The 24,642-nt window shown below is 35.4% G+C and overlaps 1 pseudogene; it reads right to left on the minus strand.

Annotated features, from left to right (window-relative positions):
* Positions 1-18,439: 18,439 nt before the first annotated feature.
* LOC149190880 (uncharacterized) lies at positions 18,440-20,765 on the minus strand (annotated as a pseudogene).
* Between the last annotated feature and the right edge of the window lie 3,877 nt (positions 20,766-24,642).

Genomic DNA, 24,642 nt, shown 5'->3' on the forward strand with positions numbered 1-24,642 from the left:
TGAATTGTTATAGTGTATCTTTCCAGTATTCAATAGAAGACAGATGAAATTAAGAGTTTAGATCTATGTATTTTCCATTCAAATTTTCTATAGCATGTATTTGTAAATCAACCAACTTATAGCTACCTCTTTTTTATTGAAACTTTCAAGTTTTCAACAACCTGGTATTTAGGTTATTCTTTCTAGGTGCAAAATTTGCTTACCATTGTTAATGAAAATAAAGGGATATAAATATAAAGGGTTGTAAAAATTTTTAATGAAAAGATGGATACCTACAATATCTAGTGAAAGTAGGGACTTTTTAAAATAGGAAGGTGTATTGGGTTCGTATTGGTAGGGGGTTAAATAAAGTGATTTTTAAAGGTATTTTCCAATATGTAGTCAAATTAAGGGTATTGTTTAGTATTCCAAAAGCACACATGTTATGTTTGAGGTTCATTGAGTGAAGCTCCTGTGAGTATAGGTTCCTTTTATTAAATTTGGTACACAAAAGGGAAATATCTCTCTTTGAAAATAAGATTTCTTCATCTTTGTTTGATATGTGTCAAAATTTAGAATCTGTAATATTTTTGGCATTGCACATAAGATCTAACAGAGAGTGCACTTCCCAAAACTAGAAGAAATGGAGGGCGAATGTGCTAGGGTTTCACAGGTGGGGTTTGTAGGCTTGGATCAACGACCATGGACAGGCCCAAGGAGGGTGTGTATGAAGACAATGGCACAGTGGCACCTCGCCTCTGGCAGGCACTAAACTCTAGTTGGGAATTTTTGTGTCACCTTTGATGAGAGGGGATCGTAGATACTAGAATGCAAGGTACCCGAGGATCCAAAAGAAGGAGAACAAGACCTTGCGGTGGTAATCATCCTTCAGGCTACCAAAGAAAACAAGCATAGGACTTGGATGACACAACCCTTGTGGAAGGGTTTGGAGAAAATGAGAAAGGCAACGATAGTTAGGATTACTGCGGAATAGGAATATTCACCACACCGAAACAACATACTGGTACTCCTCTACTATCTCAATGGAATACCTTTGGTCAGAGTGATCATGAACAAAAACCCTTCTACATTATCAGATTTACAATACTACAAGCTAACCGACATTGGAATGGAGGATGGGGGTATTCAACAAATGAGCTTTCTTGAAGGCACAGAGCAGGATAACCATATAAATGTGCTGGCACACCCGAGCACATAGGAAATAGGCTCTGAAATAAATAAATAAAAAATGACACAAGGCCACTGTACTTGGAGATCCAGACGTATATTCGCTTTCCAATGACAAACACAGAACATTTGCTACGACTGTGTATTGTGGGGATGGCCCCTGATGTGAATCCATTCAACCAACAAATCAGATAGACATCATTGCAATGTGGATCACCTAAAGCAGAATGGCCAAGTGATTGCATGCTGGATATTATCCCCTGCATTTGGGTAAAACACTTCGCTTTCAATTTTTTATAAAAACCCTTGCAAGGAAGTCTTTATTATCTAGGTATCCACATTAAACAATGTGATGCATTTTATGTAAACCATCTCGCAAATTTATGGATATCATGTTGCATTACAACATTTGATCTTTGGGGGCAAAGTGTTGCAGGATCACCAGACCCTAATGGACTACAAAATCATATCTGCTTCATTTATAATAATCGACCTACGACTGCATGGTGGTGCTGCAACCTCTAGTAAAATTAAAAATGCAGGAGGAGGGATTGGGAGATGTCCAACAAAAAACACAGAATAAAAAAAAAAGCAAATAAATGGATGCCTTTTCTTCAAGAATATCCTACAAGGAAAAAATGTAGCTACAACACCATCAAAGAAAGTAGGTAATGATCCCAATCCATATATTGTTGAACAAATGAATTATACTCTAGAACTAGATATAAATATTCTAGAAACAGATGTGCATTGTGATTTATTTGAATCACAAGCCATTATATGTCAATTCAACTGTTTCTGGCCAAAACCTATAGAGCTTTTTCATTGGATTCTCACTAACTGGACTCTACATTGTGATATTCAACTTTGCTCCAAGGGGTCCTTCATTGTCAAATTCCCTTCATCAGATGCAAGAGACATTATCCTACAGGAAGGACCATGGTTCTAGGGATTGATAGGTCTATTCATCACTCCTTGGTTTCAGGATTTGGATGTAAATACTATTGTCGTTTCGAGGATGTTGTATGGGTTCGTTTACACAACATCACTCTACATTTCTCGGACAATCAAGTCATTTTTGGTATTGGGAACATCATTGGTAGGTAGATTAAAACAGACACACAAAGATTGGAGGAAAGTGTCATCACAATCACATGAATTTGTGTGGAAGTAGACCTCATTAAAGGCGTACCATATTGCATATAACTGATTCAAAGTCAGGAGAACTGGACATAGATATTAGATTATGAAAACACAGCATTTAGATGTAGAATCTATTAGCGAACAGACACCTACAAAATACGTGCCATGAAACCAAGAAAGACACCTGAAGAAAGAAGAACACTAGGAAACAGCCCAAAGAATGGCAATTTCCCCCACATGAGTCGAAATAGGAGGCAGAAGACGCAGAGGAAGAACCCACGCCCAAGGAGAACAATCAGACAGTCAAAGAACCAGAATTATAGGAGAATAACCCACATGATCCTATTGTACCACTGTCATCACTAGATAAGCTTCTAGATGCAATGGATACTAGTGGATCCAAACACCTGCATACTTCAGACAACTTAGATTCCGACAAGGACACTAAAAGACATGATGTTGGTAATCAGCTTGCACTTGTTTCTTCATCGTCGTCACAAGGGGAGTTGTGCAAGGTAGAGAAAAAGAAAGGGAGAAAAGCATGAATTTTCTCTCCATTTGTACATTAGTTTGTTTTTATTTGAACCTTTGATCAGCAGTCGTGGACTTGCCAATGTAATGCGCCTCAACATATGCAACATGTAATTTTGTTTTCACTAATAAAATTATGATTCTTTCTTGGGAAAAAAAAGATCCAATAGACAAACTATTCTAATATATAATCATAGAATTGTTGGAAATGTGCATAAGATCTAATAGATAGGCGATTAATAATTCCTTCCAGTAAGTGAGCTTATGAAATTGGATTTTTTCACAATTCTTTTAGCATATCAACTAGTTTTTAAATTAAAGGATTGATCCCCCCAAACCCTCTCCCTTAAGGAAAAAACTTCCCATGTTTTGAATCCAATATGTTCATATTTCTCAATCCAATCACCCAAAAATATAACCTTGAGAGGGCTTCTATTTTCTATTTTTTAGTCAAATTGATTCTTGATGTGATTTCTAAGCTTATTGTTATGATCAAAAGATCACTCATATAGAATTACATGTGATCATTGAAAAATTTAATGAACACATTAGGATAAAGGTTTCCTAAGGCTATTAGTTATTAGCTCAAAAAGAATTGATTATTTTCAAAAATCCACATTTTAGTTTTATGTGATGTGTGGAACTATTTTTATGATATTCATGTGCACTCATAGACATGTGGTGTTCACATCAATCTCATTAGATTAGGATTATGGTAGGTTTAGTCTATGAATGGGAAGGTTAAGGTCTTAAGAAAATTTATGGATGTAACACACCTATGAATCTGCTTTTTAGACAATTACTATTTTTAGATATTGAACTATTATTTGATCTAATGGAAAGGGAAGCCATGATGGGACTTATGTCATGATGTATTATTATTATTATTATTATTATTGAGTTAATAAATAAATTGCTTGGAAATATATAGGAAAGAACACTAGAGTGTAGAAGACTCCGTGCCAGCTTAGAAAATGTTGTGGTGATCAAGCCCACAAGATGGGCCTTCCCTAAAAGTCTCCTAAAAATCCCTAGGAGAAAATTAAAAAAAATTAAATTAACATAATGAGAGAGAAATATTATGTTAAGCACTTATTTGGAGAGAAATACTAAGTGGGGTGGAATAAAACACCATGGGAGAGAAAAACATTCTTTAAAGAAAAAAGAAAAGTATATTTTTAGAAAAACCTGAAACAAAAAGGCCTAGAAAAAGGGTTGGCAAACCTTAAAGTAGGACACTGCTAAATCTACATGGAAGAAGAATTTATAAAAGAGAAACCACCTAGGAATGAAGGTATTCTAGAGGCAAGGAAGATTTATCTCAGGGGGAGTTGATGGTAGCAGTTCATGGTTAGGTGGATGTGCTCTCAACTCCAGTAGTTTCCAACAAAAAACAACTTTACGATTAGATGATAATTGTATTTCTGGTTATTATTGAATTGTAGATCATCTAATCTTACAAGAAGAGAATGCATGAAAATATTTTATATAGGCATAGTGATATTTTTCTTTGAATTTATACATATTTGTAGATCATATAACTTGATTAAGTGGTGTAAAGAAAATGCATGTCTAAATATATCTTAGAAACTACAAAATGCAATAAGTCGGGAAGTTGCCCAATTCTCTAGAATTGTGCAATCTTCCTTGACAGTGTGCATGGAAAGTTTCCCGAAAAAGAAAAAAAGAAAAACAAATCCCTAGAAACTAGGGATTCATCATTAATTTTCCTACGGTGGCATAGTCCTTATTTTTATAAATTTATGCAAAATGTCGCTTTTTCCTTGATTTTAGGCATGCATGTCATAAACCCCAATCCACCTAAATCTATTTAATATACGCCTCTAGATCTCACTTTTACATTTGATCTTAGAGATATAGAATTACCAAGGAGATAAAGGAGCCTTTAGTCGAGTTTGAGTCACTTTTCCAAGTGAGTTTTTCTTTTGTCATCTTTTGTTGCTTTTTTATCGCTTTTTGTCATTTTGCTTCTATGAGTGTTGTTCTGCTTGTTTCTCTTCATGGTTACTAGTGTTTTAACTCATATTATCTTGTACAAGTGTTGATTCAGTTTACAGTTCTCCTTTCATAAGTGATGCATGAGTTTTCTTGTTTTTTCACACTGGTGATCACTGTTTCAGTGACTCTCCTTGCATATTTATTTTTCCTTCCGTTCATTGAGTTTCTACACATGATTCACATTGATCTATCCATACTTAGTCAAATATTCACTTTAAATTACATTGTCACTTAGATCTGCTTGTTTCCTACACTCTCACTGGGCATATCTGTACTTCACTTGGCCATGCATTACCTTGCCAAGCTGGGCATTGCACAAGTCCAAGTTTCAAGTTGAGAGCTTGACCTTTAAGACTATGTAATGTGCAATACAGGCTAGCCCAAGTATACATTGCGCATTCCCAAGGCTCAGTTCTTCCACCTTGGCCATTGAGACTACGCAATACACAATCTCTCCTTGTCACTTCCTAGGCTGAACTATGCATTGTGTAGTCTCAAGCCTCAGACTACATCATTGGCTACTGAAATTGTGCAATGCGTAATCCCCTCATCCAGTCTCCCTCCCTTGCTCATGAAAATTGTGCAATCTCTATGGTTAGTTCACTTATTTGCTGCTTGATCTTACTTTGAAAGTGGATTTGCAAAAGCTAATTTATTCTTGCCGTGAGTGTCTTTTCCTTGCTGCAGGTATCACAGTTGTTGAGCACTTCTCTTTAGCCATCACCATTATCAAGGAAGCCAAGAGAGATACCTTAACATATATCACAAAAAGTAGTACCGGGGAAGCAATTGAGAGTAGGCCGTTAAAATTTCCAGTATATTCAGACACTCAACTATATGTGGAAACTAAATCAGATCTTACATGGAAAGAAGTGAATGAAGCTTTTTGGGTAAAGAGCTTCAATGTAGATCTAGAGGACTGACATGTATACATTAATGTCTAGAAATCGGGTCTACACAGGGTTTCATGTAGATATACAACCTTCCATGTGCAGATGTTATCAGTTGGATTGTTTCACATATTGACGTGAAGACCATGAATTTGAGAAGTACCAGTGGATGAAAGATTGCTACTTTTCTGGTAGTAGATTATTGTGATGTGTACCATTTTCTTGAGCTAGAAACACTCATGGATTCATACTTCTATGCCGCCAACAACTACGTGGGCAAGAAAGTTGTTAAAAGTTGGGTGAAAAAGCCATAAAATTTTTGACAGACACCCACCAATACTTACAAGACAAATTCTCTTAAGAGGGCTTATCAGTTGTTGATCATCATAGATTACAAAATCTATGGTCAGTAGATCACGAAGACCTCTCCTAATGGGTGGAAAATATTATTGAGCCAGATTGTGAATGAGGGGAAGTTGTTCAACTGGTCAAACTTATTGGCTTGACAGTTAAGTATTCATGTAGGTAACACCTTGAATCCTCCCAAGTGCAAGAAAGCACGACTTTATAATTTTTCATATTTACTAGATGCAATTTACACATATAATGCATTCCCTAGCATGAACTAGACTTTGACACCTCGAGATCTTGTCATGTACATCAATTGCAAACTGCTCTTAGATTGCCTCCATCAAGGAGTAATGAAGAAGCTAACTGACCACTTCCTCATTCTGCTATACAAGATGATATTTGAGGATGAACAACCTTTCATGTCACATGGGGAAATGGAAGCAGTATCGGAGATCACAGATTGATCTGCCTCACTAGATGGCACCTTTATTAGAGTGTTTGGTGGTCAGAAGTCACTGCATCTTTTGCCAAGTTATGCCATCGATAATATTTTCATGCAAGAAGTTTCATATCATCTCTCCACTGGGTCATCAACAACTTTGTATATGAAGAAGAAAGAACCTTAGCCAACTCTTCCTATGAAAATTCAATTGTATGAGATAAAGAACCTAAAATTTGGGGATCGGAAGGAAAAGTGATAAAGAATTTTTCATTTGGTACTCGAGACTTTAATCCATATGATCCCTATGGTATTTGCAAAGACCATTGTGTGAGAATTTTCTTCTAGTGGCTCAACGAGACATTTTATTGGTAGGAGGAGGATCCATGGAATAATTTCTCGAATGCCTCCAAGTGTCGCGAGCCGGTCATTTTTGCAGGAAATTCACAAGTGACTCCACAGAAGGAATCTACTCTGTAAACGGTTCCAGTAGAAGGGAGTAACCCCGCGAAGGATAAGGGATAGAGAAAGGTCTCTTATAGTCCAAGGGTAGAATGAATCCACAAGATGAAAGAGGATCCAACTATTATGAAAGCGGCTTTATCAGTAGAGGTGAAGAGGAAAAAGAGGATACAAAGAGTAGAACAGAGGAAGAGGGAAGGGAAAAGGATATTGGAGGAAGAAAAGAAGAATCAAGAACAAGAAGAGAAGCAGAAGTAGGAATAATAAGAAAGGTAAGGCACAATAACAGAAGAAACAACATGGAAACAAGTTGAAGAACAAGAACAGAACCACCTACCAGCAAAGGAGGAGAGCCAACAAATGTAGGACTTGAATATTTCTCAGCGGGTTGAACAATTGATAGAGATCATAAACATGGAGGAGGAACTAGAGCTGTAGAATCAAGATGTTGACTTGATGTCAAACACAAAACTGGTCACTATTTAGTGTCCACCACCTTAAGCAACAGATTCAGCTCTAGGCGAGGACAGGGAAGTTTTTTCCACTTGATGATGATCTAGTTATGGACACATGCAATTTGTCATATGATGAACTTCAAAAGAAGATTGTACATGCATGTAAGATGAATTTTTCAAATGACCTCATATCTCCAACTTTTATGAGAGAAAAGGTGATTATGTATGACAGTAGGAAGAATCCCAATGCCATTTTCGTAACCATATTTTCCTTTGTAGGTGCAGCAAAGTCAAATACTGAGTTTTTGACAACCGAGAATAAGGAATTGGCAAAGAACTTACAAGCTTCGAGTAAAGAATTTTAATAACTTCGCACAGTAGATCAAAACGCAACTGCTTCATAGGTCCATCTGGAGAAAATGGAGGCAACGATACTTAGTGAAGTATCAACACTTGAAGAGACCATGCAAAATCTCTATGAGGAGCTTGTTAGCATGCATAAGGCAGTTTTCCACCTGCATGGCTTGTAACAATAATGTAAATATGTTTTCAAAACTCTCAGGATTGTGTAAGCTATAATTGTTGCCATGCATGAATGGTCAATGTGATACAAATGGGAACCACTTGACTTGGGCAACAAAATGAAGCAACAGGTAGAGTTGGAGAAAGAAAGAGTGTGGATGTTGATCCATAACAACAAACAAATTTCTTCATTCATTGGTAACATCCAGGCCTCATATGAATGACTATACAACAGTCTAGATTTCTTGGTGAAATCCCACAAGATCCCATCATTTTTCTCACTCACTGAATCCAATCCAAGGAACCAAGTCAAGAAGGGGATAAAGTAATACTTGGGGCAACTTAGATAGATTACCACTGAGGAATATTTTGAAGTGAACAGATAGAATATGCATAATTACATTGTTGGCCCTGTCTAAGTGAGGACAATGTTTCTCATGGTCTAGAAGTAAGTTGAAACTGGTTCCAAATAATTGTACCTGGATGCCATGGAGGCTAGAGTCCACTTCCAGCTAGACACTGTCGCACAATTTGGGGATGTCGTCACACAATACCAAGCTTGGTACTGATATGTGACCGAGAGACTCCAAATGGAAGCTATTGGTCTTGATTTTCCCCAAACTCAAGCATGACAGTGTTTTGTCTTGTTAGCTTATCTAATTGGATCTACACTATTTTATCTTATATGGGTATGAGTGTAAATTGTAATATTATCTGTAACTAATTTGTAAGTGGAATTCCAAGTGTAAATATTGGAATGTGAAGAGTCGTGACGTAATGTAATGAGTTATTTTGTAAAGAAGTTGAAGATTCATGAAGGAAGTCCAAATGTCACAAAGGAGAGTTGAAGGGTCATCCCCTCTTGTTATGAGTACAACCTCATAACTCATGTAAAGGGCTGAGGGGACGCAAGCTTTTGGCTAGGCTTAGGCTTAGAGTCAGGAGCTTGGGAGTTTGTGAGAGCCTTGGCTTCTCTGTAGCATAGAGCAAGTATATTGCTTTGGAGGAGCAGGTGATTCTGACTTCACGCTCCACTATTAGGGCTAGTGGTCCATCAATAATGTATGTATGATTGGAACTTTAACTTAATAAAAGCCTAGAGATGAAACATTTTCATGCATATGTTGTAAATATAATATGAAAATTCTTGTTATGTTTGCAATGTATGTTATTCAACTTATTCTTATGTTTATGAACTATTTCCTTTACATTTGTATGAACCTTGTTTATGCGTGATGTTGTGTCAATTCATCACTATTAACTTGTGAATTATTTCGTATATTATCTATTGATGTCATTATGCACCTGTGTTCCTTTCAAGCTGCATATTATTACATGCTTTTAAGAGGCTCACTTATTTTCCCTTCCGCGTGGTAGGACCTTCATGCATCACACTCGAATCTCCGCAAGGTCACACACTTGTTCTCACCAAAGTCATTATACATCACTTTATGCATTATTGTAGCCAAGGCACACAATTAAAAACCATTGCATCAACAATCGAGTCATATTCTAGTTGGGAGTCCTACATCAAATTGTGTGAGGTCTAATTGGACTTCATATTGAGGAGATCCCATGAATGTTGGTGGGTCCAACGCCGTCAAAAATTCTGGCGCTAGAAGGAGGGCTAGATGACAAGCTGAACCCATGAAGTCTATTTGAACTTTCCACACTCATTAATGGCTTCTCCCCAAATCACAACCCCAACATGTTTTTCTAGAACCAAAAATATGAAAGTTCCAAAGAGAATCATTGATGACTTGTCAAATCTTAAATTCAATGGCGAGGGTGAAACAACCTTATTTGTGCACACTGCTCGTTTTCTCAAATTTTGCACGAAACACAATATTCACTATGACGATGTTTCTTGTAGGCTTTTCATTCTCATGTTTGAAGTGCACATAAGGTAATGGTGTTACACATTGTGTACATCTTCCTTACACACTTTCGAACATCTTGCCACAGAAATTTACCACGCCTTTTATAGGTATGATTACAAATATGTGTTCAAGAAAATTATGTGATTGCAAGAAGAAACTCATGAATCTCTTTATCATTTTCACGATCATTTCATTCATTTTTGTTTTGAATTTTTTTAAGATGATGTTTATTGGCCTTTAATGAAAGAGAAGTTCAAATTTCTTGTTCACGTTTCAATGAATTCCCAAGAATATGAATCTTTTGAAAGCCTCCCAACATACCTCAATATTAGAGCTTCTAAATCTACGACGAACAAGGTTGTTGTACCAAGTGAATCTCTGTCTCCTTTTAATTAAGCAACTCCATTTCCACAGGTTGAGGTTTGAGAACTTAAGAATTCATTAGCTTATTCACCACCATTTTCTCCCACCCCACATACTCAAAATTTCAGCAGAGGTTTGGATTGTAAATTTGATGTTTGCGATGAAGCTTTATCTCCTCGTCCTCCATCCTTTGGTCCTCTAGATTGTGAGTTGTTCTGTTCACCCGTTTCAAATGTTTCTTTTGATTCTAATGAGGGTAAAGTTCTAGATGGAGTTGGTGTTGAGAAACAAACTTGTGATATCATTTCTGATGACTATGTGTGGGAGTCTACATATGAAAAAGAATCTATAATGAAGGATGATTCTTTTCCTTCTTCACCTCCACTAGTACAAAATGGCTAATTAGTTACTAAAATAATCACTAAATTTTTCATATAAATGACCAATATTCAGTCAATGACTAATAGTAGCTGATTTACAGTGTCTTATAATGTGACCAAGTTTTAGTCATTTTTAGCTTAGTCATTAATTGGTTATCTCAATTTTATCATCTAGTAGTATATTTACTCATTAAATGCCATAATTAATGACCAAATACACAATAAAATATACTACTCTATGATCACCCAAGAAAACCAATTAATGAACAAAGAAATATGACCAAATTTTTAGTCGTGTTATAAGATACTGTAAATTAGCTACTAATAGTCATATATATGCAAATTTTAGTCGTCATTTGAAACCAATTAATGACCAAAGAAATATGACTAAATCTCGGTCATGTTATAAGACAATGTAAATTAGCTACTAATAGTCGTATATATACAAATTTTAGTTGTCATTTGTAATCATAAATTTATCATTAAGGTGGTTATTTATCTTTTTCAGTAACTTCATATTCCTTATATAAATGACTGATTTAGTTGTTTATATTCATTTCATTTACTTTCATTAATAATCACTATAAACGACGAATTTAGTTATTGTATATTCATTATCAATCAATATAAGCTACTAATTTAATAGTTTTATATTCATTTTGTGTGTTCATTATTAATCAACATAAATGAATTAGTATGATTTTGTGACTATATTAAAAAATTATCATACAATATTCATGACCATATAATATGAAAACAAACAACCAAAATGTTCACTCTAAAGCTTAATTGCCTCTTTAATTAAAATGGCCACAACAAATTAAAAAATGTCAAATAGTACAAGAGGTGAAAATCAAGTCACTAAGTATGATCTTAAGTTTTCAAAATCTAAAACTTTACAATTTGAAAGCATCATAATGATGCACCTAGTCTATCACTCAATTTCCTACTTAACACAACAAAGGGATGGGATATATAGAACTTAAAACTATCAAACATCTATGTACCAAATCTAACAATAAAACATAACTCTCTTGAAAATTTCTTTCGGATATGGTAAGGGTCGAACAATTTTTCTTGTAGGTACATGAGTTCTCTGAGAACCTGAACTAGTTGCAGTCGTGACTATTACGAACACTACTAGATAAGGAACCATTTTTTGATGTTTCTGGCTACACATAAAACTGAGCTCGAAATGTAGCTAGATGAGCATAATACACTTGGGGTACCTGTATATAATAACAAATAAAATATATGTCAAGGATAGTCCCCAAATATATGAACCAAGTATATATTTATGATTTGGCATTCGAGACATACCTATAGAAATTAACCATGTACATATTGCATATCTTCCAGAAATCAATCGATACAAGTCAACAGGAACCCAATTAAATATAGAAGCTATTAATTTTTTCTAAATTTGTTTCAATTTAAGAACAAAAATCACCTCCCAATTTTCAAATAGATGAGCACAAACATCATTTTTTCAAAACTAAAAAACAATCATTGCTCAATAACTAACATTATTTCAAAAATTAATTAAGATTTACCTTAAAACTAGCTACAACTACATATATATATATATTTTTCATCTATAACTTCCAACTCTTATCCTACTACTTAAACATGAAGAAACACAATAAAAACGAATTATAATATTTTGAAAATAGGTTATCTAATCTACACAATGCATTAGGGGTAAAGAGGATGAGGTAGTTATCTACGTGTAACATAGATTGTTGGTTAAGGACTACAATCCATTGTCTGTGAAATTGTTTTCATCCCAAGAAACATGATAATGGGGAGATCTACGAGTTCCCTATAAACATCAAAAACATAGATCAGTTAGTATTCCAGTTAACATGTTCATTTATGCTAAGTTGGGAAACATAATAACATATTGCACTCAAAATATATCAACCTATCATCCAACCAAATGGAAAATTTAATATCAATGGTACCTGAGTACCAACATCATTGCATAAGTAAAAGTCAAATTTTGTTTGGTGGAAAATTTTGCAGTCAACTACAGTGCCTAGCATATCATAAAAAAGGACCATAATCACTAACTCTTCTGTAAAATAAAATGAAGCTTACAATAGAATTATGATGAATAGAGGACTATTATACACAATATGTGACAACTGATAGTTGTGTATTCCATAACAATTATTTTCTTATTTGACAATGTGTTTCTACTCTTGTCTGTAGCATTTCGATTAGGATGGTTGTTTGCAAAGAGTCTAATATGATGACATTTTTGAACCACCACAAAAGTAACTGGAGGTTGATAATTTGGTGCAAGATATGCATAGTCCCGATATTACCACCACAGAGATTCAACTCACTGCAAGGATATAGTTGTTTCAAGATGGATAAAATGGATACAGGGATAATCCCACAATTAGAAAAAGTTGGATTTTGAACTGTGAATTTTGAACATAACCTTGCAAGGGTTCTCTTATAGTTATAGATATACAATGACTTTGTATAAATGAGGCATAACAAGGACTTTAAGATGATCTTCCTCAAACGAGAAACAATTAAATTTGATTATTTGCAAAAAGTAACCTTAAAAGCATAATTCTCTTTATGCATATCCCAACCTTATGAATACACTTATTTATCTCTAGGCACTGAAGCCAATGAATACTCTTATTGATCCTATAGTTAAAAAGTATGGTTCTTCAATTAATTACATATGGAATTTTGGGGTTCTTTTCCTGCCATTTTTTCACAAATTATAGTGCATGGTCTTTGTTCATTATTTTGGATGGTGCATGAGCATGTAATCATCTAGACCCTGCGTAAACAAACATGACATTGTGCTGGGAAAGTTGGATGGTATGGAAAGACACTACTAGTTCTGACAATGACAACTTAACGACTAACAATTAATTCTTCTCAATGGAAGCTAACAAAATTATAATCTCCCAACTTTCCCTATTTGTCTCATACCTTTATCTCTACAAACTTTATCCTTTGTATTTCATCTCTACATAAGGAAACCAAATTGCAAGGAATTATACCTTGTCTCGGTATCAATTATAGACAAGTTTAGTCACAAGTTGCACAATTATGCCCTCACCTGCAGGGAGTATTATATAATTCTTAGATTTCCCATTAAATTCTTTTGCAAGAATTCAAGAAAATAATAAGTGATACATATTTGAAATGCCATGAAAACTTACATGTATTTTAGATGGGTGGACTCATAAAAGTATCCATACTTGAAGAGAAAAAATGCATGACCAAACAAAATTTGTGGAAGGGAAATTGATACCTCAACCTAGTTAGTTTTGTCTATAAAATAATCTTCTGAATATCCACATAAATCAAATTTGAACTTCCAAATAAATTCAAATATTTAGAAAATATACCATACCTTGGTTATTTGGAAACTTTGTATTCAACTAATATGTTGTTATCCTAGTCATGATAATCTGCTCAATAGATCCTAGAAACCCTTCTAAACTTCTCATGTGTAAAAATCCATTCCCATCCAGACCACCTCCATTATAGGTAATGAATTGTGCATCCATTAGCATTGGTGGGCTAGGAGAACACTTCAATACTATGCACTACAGAATCTTGATTAAAACTCACGTGTCTCATGGATGAGACATCCATTGAGGATGGTTGCATAAACATAGGCACTTCCATGACCCTTTCAACTTGACTGATGTAAACAACTGGGTTAGATTTCAATTGGTTGCTTCAAATGTAGGGAATAAAAAGAATTGGATCACAGAAACATGTACATACAAAGAAGGAGAACGTAAGATAGTTTTGAAATCTTTCTTTCCAAAATTGTCAAGCGAAAAATGTGTGATCTGGTGTGTAAGTTGAGTAGAGATCCTAATAAAGACAACATAATGTTGCTTGCTTTTTTGAAGCTATGGTTGTTGAATATTTGGTTACTATAAGTGCACTCTTTCAATAAGATTCTCAACACTATGAGCGTATTCAACTAATCCATCTAGAGGATCTAGAGACTTCACAATAGGAAGAGGTCCTCATATATATGGAGGAATATAGCTAAGCTCCTTCAAGATGTCCAAGACACCTTCTAAATCATCATATACAATGAGATGAACAACACCATTTTTTGCCATGATTTTTTGGCCTCCTAATTTCATATGGGAGCTACGCACTTTCAAATTGGATCAATTGAAGGGTGTGCACTAATGTGAACTGATGTCTAGAAGAAGTTTGGGTAGACCAACGCACCCTCAAATTATTAATTCAATAAAAATGGGAAGGTCTAAGTCCTCATCCAAATGTTGAAACAATATGAAATTAAGGGCCTCAACAAAATCCCAACCATATAAAATACTGAAGAGCTCACTTAATAACCTTACTATTACCTAAAACCAAAAATGTTGCACAACTTTTCAACTAGATTGAAGCTCCATCCAAGCATGTTTGGAAACACCCATTTTCAAGAGCATATGCCTTAAAAAATTTACAACATCTAACTTCACAAAAATACATTGTTAATTGAGTCAAGGTGTTGAGTTTCTTTGTGCCTCAATAGAAAACACAGGCACTGAACTGACATCGACGGATAATTTTTTCAGACCAACACACCCTCAAATTCTTAGTTCAATCAAAATGGGAAGGTCTAAGCCCTCATCCAAATGTTGAAATAATATGAAATGAAGGGCATGAACAAACACACCTATATCAATTACCGAAGATATCAGTTAATAATCTTATTATTACCTAAAACCAAAAATGTTTCACAACTTTTTAACCAGATTGAAACTCCAGCTAACCATGTTTTGCAACACCCATTTTCAAGAGCATATGCCTTAAAAAATTTACAAAATATGAATTCAAAAAACTAAATTTCTAATGAAATCAAGGTGTTGAGCTGCTTTATGCCTCAACAGAAAACATAAACACTGAAACAGTTATTCTGAAAGGAAAAATTCAAAAATTCCAATCAAAATTTGGCACATGCCTTCACTTAAATTTCTACCAAATAGTGCATATCCATGGCAAATCCTTCAAGGCTTCAAAACTAGAGATAACCCTACCTTCACATGGTTGTGAAGGGAATTGGTGTCCACCTCACCAGAAAGAGTAACAAAATTTTTAGGCCTCCACTCATGTTGAAGTAGTGCAGCTTCCCTTCGATAATAATTGAGGCACCCCTTAACTGTTTTTAGTGGGTCCAAAGCATGTTGAGTGCCTATGGTGAACATATTCTTGTTTCTTGCAAAGCTATGTGATATCTCTACTCCGACAACGGTCTTTGTTAGAGGAATCATAGTGTGTAAGTAAGATGCCTTCAAGGTATCACCCTTACTAGCTTTGCAAAGCATGGGTCACTTTTAGTATGACACCATAAAACCTTCTATGCAATGATTCATAAAAAAGTTTGCAATTTTCCCTATATTGCACCAAAAAACAAACTAATATTCACTATTTTAGTTTACAAGAATGGAAAGGACCAAGTCTTACAAGGTCAAAGAAGAAACAAAATAAAGTTTTGAAATACTCAAGCCTGCATCATATTTCAAGAAGTTTCCTAATGCAATGTAAAAAGAAACTTCACTCCCTATAGAAAGAAATGTGTTATTGGAGATGGTGTCAGTTCAATGCTTGTACTGACCCCTACATAATCATGCATATATTAAAGCTCAACCTGTCAAATTTACAGTATATAATGTAAGAAAACTTAAAGTGTAATCTATGTCACAAAAAAATTACAAGGTTACTTTTATCACTATAAAGCATGAAGAATGTGCATATAACCAACAATTTTTCAATCCATGACCACTTTTCATTAAATTGGGATGAGATAATGTGCAAAAATAATAATAAATTGTGTTGCAAGGCAATAAGTGAATTCTAAAAATTGAAATGAAAGACACCTTAGATGTTTACAATATTAATTTCTTAGGCATCAATGTTTAATTTCATAATAAGATAAAATAATAATGAAATGGCTAGAGAACATATATCCAATATTCAACAAATATATTTTTAAGTTTTGCAAATGTGTCCCAGCATAATTTATGTCGTATTTTGACACTTGATCAGTGCCAAATATTGCGTTCTAGGCAAGAATCAAAGCCCCCAAACAAATTCATGTTGGTTGGATTTATGAATATAGGATCAATCCTCTAATGCTACACTTTCTTCATAATTTCAAACTAATCATGGGCAAGTTTTCCTTCAGATGTCAAACAGAATAAATTGATGTTGATGATAAACAATAGAGAGAAAGAGAGAGGATGGAAGACCTTAACTGAGAATCATAACACATATCAAGGGTTGAGTTGTCAACAATAAATATGTACTTAACTTTTTTTGCACCACATCAGCAAACTTACCAAATATTCTGCACCATGTACTTTTAGAAGTTCAATCATAGCATGATGATTAGCACCCTTTGCATCTGCAATTGGCTGCAAAAGAAATTGTATCACTTAATTCCTCTAACTAAACAATGCACATAGTAGATTCAATGCCATTGAGGTTCCCAAATTGAAAAAGAAAGACAAATTAATAAATACTCCAAACAACATAAATATTTATAACAACAAAATATTTTGAAAGAAAAAATTGAACTCCTTTCTCTTGATTTATAAAACAAGATTTCAATTGGAAATAAACAGTGATACCAGAGGTGAGAACTACAGGAAGGATCAAATGCAATTGGCTAATGAGAAAGAAGAGTTATTCAATTCCAAGATGATAATTTGAAAGACTTTTATTTAGGAGTGGATAGAGATAGCCATCAAAACTCTTATCTCACCTGTCTCAAAGGAATTGTGATTGTGAATCAAAACCCAGAGAAACATTTCCTATAAAATAAAGGAGAATATTGATTATTGTGAAATGATACATCCCTTCCTATTTTTATTTTATTAGTATTGAGAATTGAATCTCATTTTCAGAGCTTTTGTTCATAAAGTGTGCTTTAGAATTCCTTGTAAAGCATATTCCAAGAAAATTTTGGTATCATATCAAATTCCTGGTGAATCTACTCTTTCACCTCTATAGAAAAGTTTATTGGAATTATGAAGACAAAAATAATGAACCCTATAGAAAAGGTAATATAAATAGTTTGGGGAAAACAAGCCAAAGGATGATCCTATAATGAATAGTTGTGGCTTTGAGCTCACGAAAGACATTCAAGCCCAAAAGCCACAAACTGATACAAACATTGAAATTGTGGAATCCAAGAAATAGATATAGCCGATATTATGATACTATTGGAGGATATTTTCACACGTGTGTCAAACCCTCTCCAGTAGGAAGTTGGCTACCTAGAGATAGAACCAAGATATAAACCACATTTTTTCTCCAACAATCTTTACATTAAGGAAATTGTTGGAGAAATAGTAGGAGGAGTTTCATCCATAACTAGCAACTTCAAGACACACTTTCACAGATAAAACAACCAAAATACCTTTACTCTTCCTCAAGAAATTAACCTCCTCCTAATATATAGTTCAACATACAAAAGTTACAAATTTTTTGATACAATAAAATGGAAAAGAAGAAAAAGGAGAAAATGAATTGCAAAAAAGTCCAAGATATTTTTTAATCAAGATAAATGATGTGTTAAGACATAGAGTTAAGCATTGTATAACACAAATATCTAGAAAAAAGGGAAGCATTCTTTAGGAAAAACTGAGAGAAACTTATTCCATTGTTGAGCTTCATCTATACTACCTCAGTCAATGTTGGTGAGGTTTTTGAAATTCACTGATAACCACATCATCACAACAAGAAATGGAAACCAACATTGTAAACATTGGCTTAGCCTAAAGGAGACTGACTTAAAAAATTTAAATAGTGATTACTTGGTCTGACTTTAAATACTTTTCATTTTTTTTCCAAGTTATGCATATGCATCTTGCCTACCTACTTCACTCAATGCCTTCTTCAACTTTGTCATAGTTTCAACACATAATTTCACTCCTCTGGCAATCGCCTCCATAGAATACTTTATTACTTCTAATGCTCTTCCTGGGTCACAAAACCAATCAATTAATATAGCAACACAATCTGATTTTGGGAAAATGGCCTTTTGTATAATGTGTTTCCACATCGTTACAACCATATCTGGATCATCTGCTTCAAGATACATTTTTATTGCCATAACATAATTATCATAGAGAGGACAAAATTCATTCTTAGTCATTTCTCGAAAAATGCTTGATGCCTCCTCCACCTTGCGGGTAGTGATAAAGACCTTCAAAAATGGTATTGTAAGTCTTAAAATCAGGAAAGACACCATTAAAAACCATCTCATCCAACAGACCGTCAACAAAATCTAATGGAATGAAACCTTGCTTTATAAGAACACGGAAATAGGAAAAACAACATTATGATTTCTGTTTAGTTGCTTAACCTCTAATATGATAGAAACACTTGTGAAACCATTAAAACAAATTAAAATCCATAAACCATTGCATATGAGAAGTTATAAAAATAGAGGGCTTAATAGAAGCTTCCTTGGATAGGGTAATACAAACCACAATTCTCAATTGACTATAGGTTTTTAAAGCAGAGTGGAATAAAGTGAAAAAAAACTATAAATGCATACCTCCAAAAAAAAATTCAGGCATTAAGAGTTTTAAAACACTAAACCTATGCATGGGAAAAAATTAGTTAAACAAATGGTTTAACACTCAAGATGGTTATGGTAACCACCATTATCCATAAACCATCTCATCCAACAAATGGTTAAAAAAATCTACTTGGATCAGGATTGCATTGCAAGACATGCCAATCACTGTATTATAAGTGGGAAAATTAGGGAAAATAACATTTTTCCTCATAAACTCCAAAATTCCATAATCATCCTTCATGTTACCTCGATGCCTCTTCAAATTGAGAGCCATTGACCAGAATGCCTCAAGATGGCAACGATCGGTCGCAAATAGCCACGAAGGAAAGCCATTCTTTACAGAAAACAATTCGCTGACATCTGGCACAATGGGATCATTCAATAGGCATCAGCCATTGCCTGCGGGAAAAGAGCTTGCATGTTGATCCCCCATTGTCAAAATATTATTCATCACTGTAAGAGAAATGCTGATGAGGTTCAAAATTTTTTGGAGCACCCCATCGAGTACCAGAGGATCCTCAAAATTATGCCCCTTTAATCCTCCAATACAAGTCTCCTGATTGGTAAGAGACGTGCTCTGGACATCTTCTGCTTCCTATATTGAAAATATTCTAGCATTATGAACCTTCTTTATAAAAAAATACCATCGAATACTTAAATATAATAAAACATTTATTTTGAACAACATAAAAACCCACTTTAGAATTGAGGTTTTCAAATAAGATTGATGTATTCCATATGCATTCCAACAAATATATACATAATTAAGAACATAAAAACACATATCAGAGTCGAAATTCTAAAAGAATATTGATGTATCCAATATCCATACTTATGTAAAATAGAGAGTTGAATACCCAGAACCATTCAAACCATACCCTTTGAAATCATACATAATCAGAGAAAATTTTAATGAGAAGGTTTGAAATATGATAAATAACTTATATACATTTCTAATATCATAGATAAAGCGCTGAATACTAAGAATCATTAAAAACCTACCCTTTGAAATCATACAAAATCTCAATTAATGGGTGTAGAGGGCGTCCTCCCTCAACCGCAATGTGATGGAAAACCCATCCTTGATAGGTAGAGTCAATGCGAGCTTCGACTTCACACAAAGCTCTGGATATACCTTCACATGATAACATACAAGAATATGGGAAGCAATGCAATTCATAATGATTATGAAATCCATACCTATTATATCTCTTCCCAACATAGGATACCCCAATTTGTTACTTCCTTCTTTATCATGACCAATCCATCCCTCTGGCTTGAACTCTCTTGCATCCTCCCCCCACACACTCTCCATTCGGTCTGCACCATAAATCAAGCACAGCACCGTGAACCCTTTTTTCATAGAGGTTCGATTGGGCAAAACCTCATCTTCCACAGATCGTATGCAACTGATTGGAAGTGGGAGATAAAGCGTTAGGGTTTCCCACAAAGCCACTTCTAAATATTTCATGTCCTTCACCTCATCCATATCAAAATTCCACTCATCATGATAAATAAAATGGTCATGACTGCATTGATCTGAGTTCATGGCCTCAGAGAGTTCCATTAATATCTTATCTTCTATCTTCTACCGCTAGGTTCATAATCCTCCAATACAAGTCTCCTGATTAGTAAGAGATGTGGTCTAGACATCTTCTACTTCCTTCTTTCTCCACTTTGAATTCTAGATATACCTGAGAGAATGGTCAAGTTCACATAAACTATATCCCAAGAGCTCCATGAAATATTCAAAGGATGATCAGTTATTTTGGCCCACCAGTTTCTGACTCATCTTAGATGGTAAAGCTACAGTGAGAGTTTTGAGTTCTTCTAGGGTTTTAGCTTCACAACAATCAGGACGAGCTCCTTGGAGGTTGCAGTTCTGGTGGCTTCCCGATGTGCTAGGAAGCTCGACAGACAAACGCTTGGATACAATGTCACGCTCCACATAGATTCGAAAACTTGTTGGCATTATGTTTTCTGGTATGACTGTATGTTACAGATGTTGTACTTGATGGCAACTCCAGTGGTAAGGATCTCAGTTTGTTGAAAAATTAAGAAGGACGCAGGCAATCGGCCCAGAAAGTGCGTCCCTGCAGGTATACCATGCAGAACCCGCGTCCAGGGACGCCGGCCAGCCGTTCAGGGGGTGCGTCTACCCAGTGCACACATTTCAAGGCAGAGAAAAGCACGTGGGGGTTTCTTGTGTGGTATCTAGCCGACGGTTTTGTGTTTCTATGGTGTCGGCTCGTGGTATTGTTCCATGTTTTGGGGAGGCGCTTGCCTATATAAAGAAAAGGAGTTCATTTGGATTGAGCAATTGTCTTGGGTTGAATATCTTATTTGGTGAGATCTAGTCCAGATCTAAGAGGGTGAATCTTCTAATGGACTGTGATCTCTATGGCGCATGATCAGATCTGTAGATCTGACTGATTGGGTTTGACCTGAAGCTTTCATATCATTTATATCTGAAGGGTCGCAGGTTCAGTGAAGGGAAAGTGCGCCGGGACGCAGGTACTGTAAAGGGGAAAGTGCGCCGGGACGCAGGTACTGTAAAGGGGAAGTGCGCCAAGACGCAGCACAGTAGAGAGAGACCTGCGTGGGGACGCAGGGCTATCAAGGTTCAGGTGCGTCTCTGAAGGAGAAGGACGCGGCGCGATAGTGTTTTCAGGTGCGTCTCTGTAGCGAAAGACGCGGCGCGATAATATCTTTGGGTGCGTCCCTGAAGCAACAGAACGCAGAGCAGTCAAAGGAACAGTGCGTGGGCACGCAGCAGAGCAGAAGGATATCTGCGTGTGGACGCAGAGCAACAAAAGGTTAACGGCGTCTGGTCGCAGGCCACAAAAAGAAAAACTGCGTCTTTGTTTTAAGATGTTCTGTTGATTGAATTTCTCTGTTGATAAGGTGTTCTGGGTTGGTTCTGTTATTGCTGATCTGATATCTGTAGTGGTTTATATCTATTATGTACTTGTTGATCATCTGATGCTTTATGAAAAGAAGTAGGGGGTTGTAGCTCCCTTCCAGGAGTAGACTGGAAAACGAGAAAGAGAGAGAGTTGTAGCTCTCTGCAGGTTGCAGCCTGCATACTGGTAAAGGACTGCACCAGTACAAAATCATTGTAAAAGAAGTTTCTAAATTGAAAGAAGATAGAGACATATTGCAGCAGGTCGTTTTCACCCACATTGGGTTTCCACCTTACATCTTGTGTTCTTTGGTGTGACTATCTGTTTTTCATGCTCATTATTTTATGGTACTGACATGCAAAAATAATTCAAAGATCAAATAAGGAAGATTTATTAAATTGCTTGATAATACTGATTCACCCCCCCTCTCAGTATTATTTCCAACAATTGGTATCAGAGCAGGTCCTTCAGAGAAGCTTGATTGCTTGAAGGTAGATCGTTCATCATGAGCAACTACGAGAAAGAAGCATCAATCAGGCCACCGATTTTTGATGGGACAAATTTCAATTATTGGAAGGTAAGAGTTACTGCATATCTTCAATCTCTTGGTACAGAAGTTTGGAACATTGTAGAAACAGGCTATGCTTTTCCTTCAGCTACTCCTACAGATCCAGCTGAGAAAAAGAAGTATGAAACAAATGCAAAAGCAGTCAGTACTCTATTAGGAAGTATATCCCAAACAGAATTCATGAAGGTAATGCACTTCAAATCAGCAAAAGAGATATGGGACAAAATGATCACTAGCTATGAAGGAGATGAACAGGTAAAACAAGCTAAACTTCAAACTCTCAGGATTCAATATGAGACTCTCAAGATGTATAATGATGAAAGTGTGGCTAATTATTTTCTTCGAGTAGATGAGATTGTAAATTGTATGAAAAATTTGGGTGAAGAAATAAAAGAGACTATAGTGGTTCAAAAGATTCTAAGATCATTATCCCCCAAGTTTGAATCTAAAGTATCTGCAATAGAAGAAAAGGAAAATCTCCGTGTTCTCACTATGTCTCAGCTACATGGAATTCTAACTGCTTATGAAATGAGAAAGGGAGGTCCATCAGACAGAAGGGAAGCTGCTTTTAAGGCATCAGGCAAAGAAGATTACTATGAAGCAAGCCATGTTCCAGAAGAAGAGGAAGAAGAATCAAATTTTGTCAGAAATCTTCAAAGGGGTTCTGGAAGGTTCAGAGGTAAGCTACCTTTCAAATGTTTTTCTTGTGGAAGAGTAGGTCATTATGCTGCAAAATGTCCTTATAAGGATAAAGGAAAGGAACCTGCTAGATGGAACAAGAAACAAAGTGCAAATAAGAAAAGCTACTACACCCATGAAGATAGTGATGGCTTATCAAACAGTGATGAAGATGAACAAGGTAATAAATATAAGCTGTTAATGGCATTTGAAGATGATGATTATGAGGATGTTGTAGATGTGGATAATCTCTATGATGAAATTACTAGACTCAAGAGATGCATAGAAGAAAAGAATGTGATCATTGATACTTTGCAATTTCAAATTGATGAAAAGGAAAAACATCTTGAAAAACTAGAAGGTGAAATTGTTGGTCTCAGAAAAGAAATTGAGAAAACAAAAGCTATTAATCTTAAGTTTGTCAAAGGATCTGAAACTTTGGATGAGATTATCAATGTGCAGCGGTCTCCTCTAAACAAGACAGGTTTGGGCTATAATGGAGAAACCTCTCAAGCATCCACTTCAAAAAGTTATCTTGATGCAGCAAGAAGAAATGAGCAGAAGAACAATGAAGATAATCAGGTAAAGCAGGGATGAATTACAAACAGAAACTATCAGGGACAATCCATCTTAAGGGTGAACAAAAGCTACAACCAGCCACAGGTAAAATCTTCTCAGTTTGGTTCAAGAATAGATGAAAATAGAAATTACAATCAGTTGGCTGGTAGATTCAATAACCGCAGAAGCTTCTTCAATGGACAATGCTTTTCTTGCCATAACTTTGGTCACAAAGCAGCTCAATGTGTTGCATATAAAACAATCATGACTAGGGAAGCTCAAAAACAAAGAAGTATGACAGGGATTACAAAAAGGACCTATAACAACTTTTCGGTTCTTGAAAATGAAGTTGAATGTTCTATTTGCAATAATTTTGGTCATGAAGACTCTGAATGCAGGAGCAGGTTTCAGGAGAAAAAGGAACAAGCCACAAGCACCAAAACATGGAGAATAAAGGAACCTCAAACAGAAAGATGTGGGATAGCATTTTATGCAGAAGGACAGGAAAATCTATGGTACATTGACAGTGGATGTTCGAAACATATGACAGGTGATAAAGAAAAACTTGAATCTTATTCTACTTTAGAAAAGGGAAAGAAAGTTTCTTTTGGAAATGATACTCCTGCAACTATAAAAGGAAAAGGTATTGCTCCTTTGAAAGAAAAGGTCAAGGCTGGAAATGTTTTGTATGTTGATGGATTGAAGCATAATCTACTAAGTGTCAGTCAGATGTGTGA

The sequence above is a fragment of the Pinus tabuliformis genome, chromosome 3_1, assembly GCF_031772625.1.
Source record: "Pinus tabuliformis cultivar Carrire ecotype Pingquan chromosome 3_1, CPIR1, whole genome shotgun sequence".
NCBI classification, from domain to species: Eukaryota; Viridiplantae; Streptophyta; class Pinopsida; order Pinales; family Pinaceae; genus Pinus; species Pinus tabuliformis.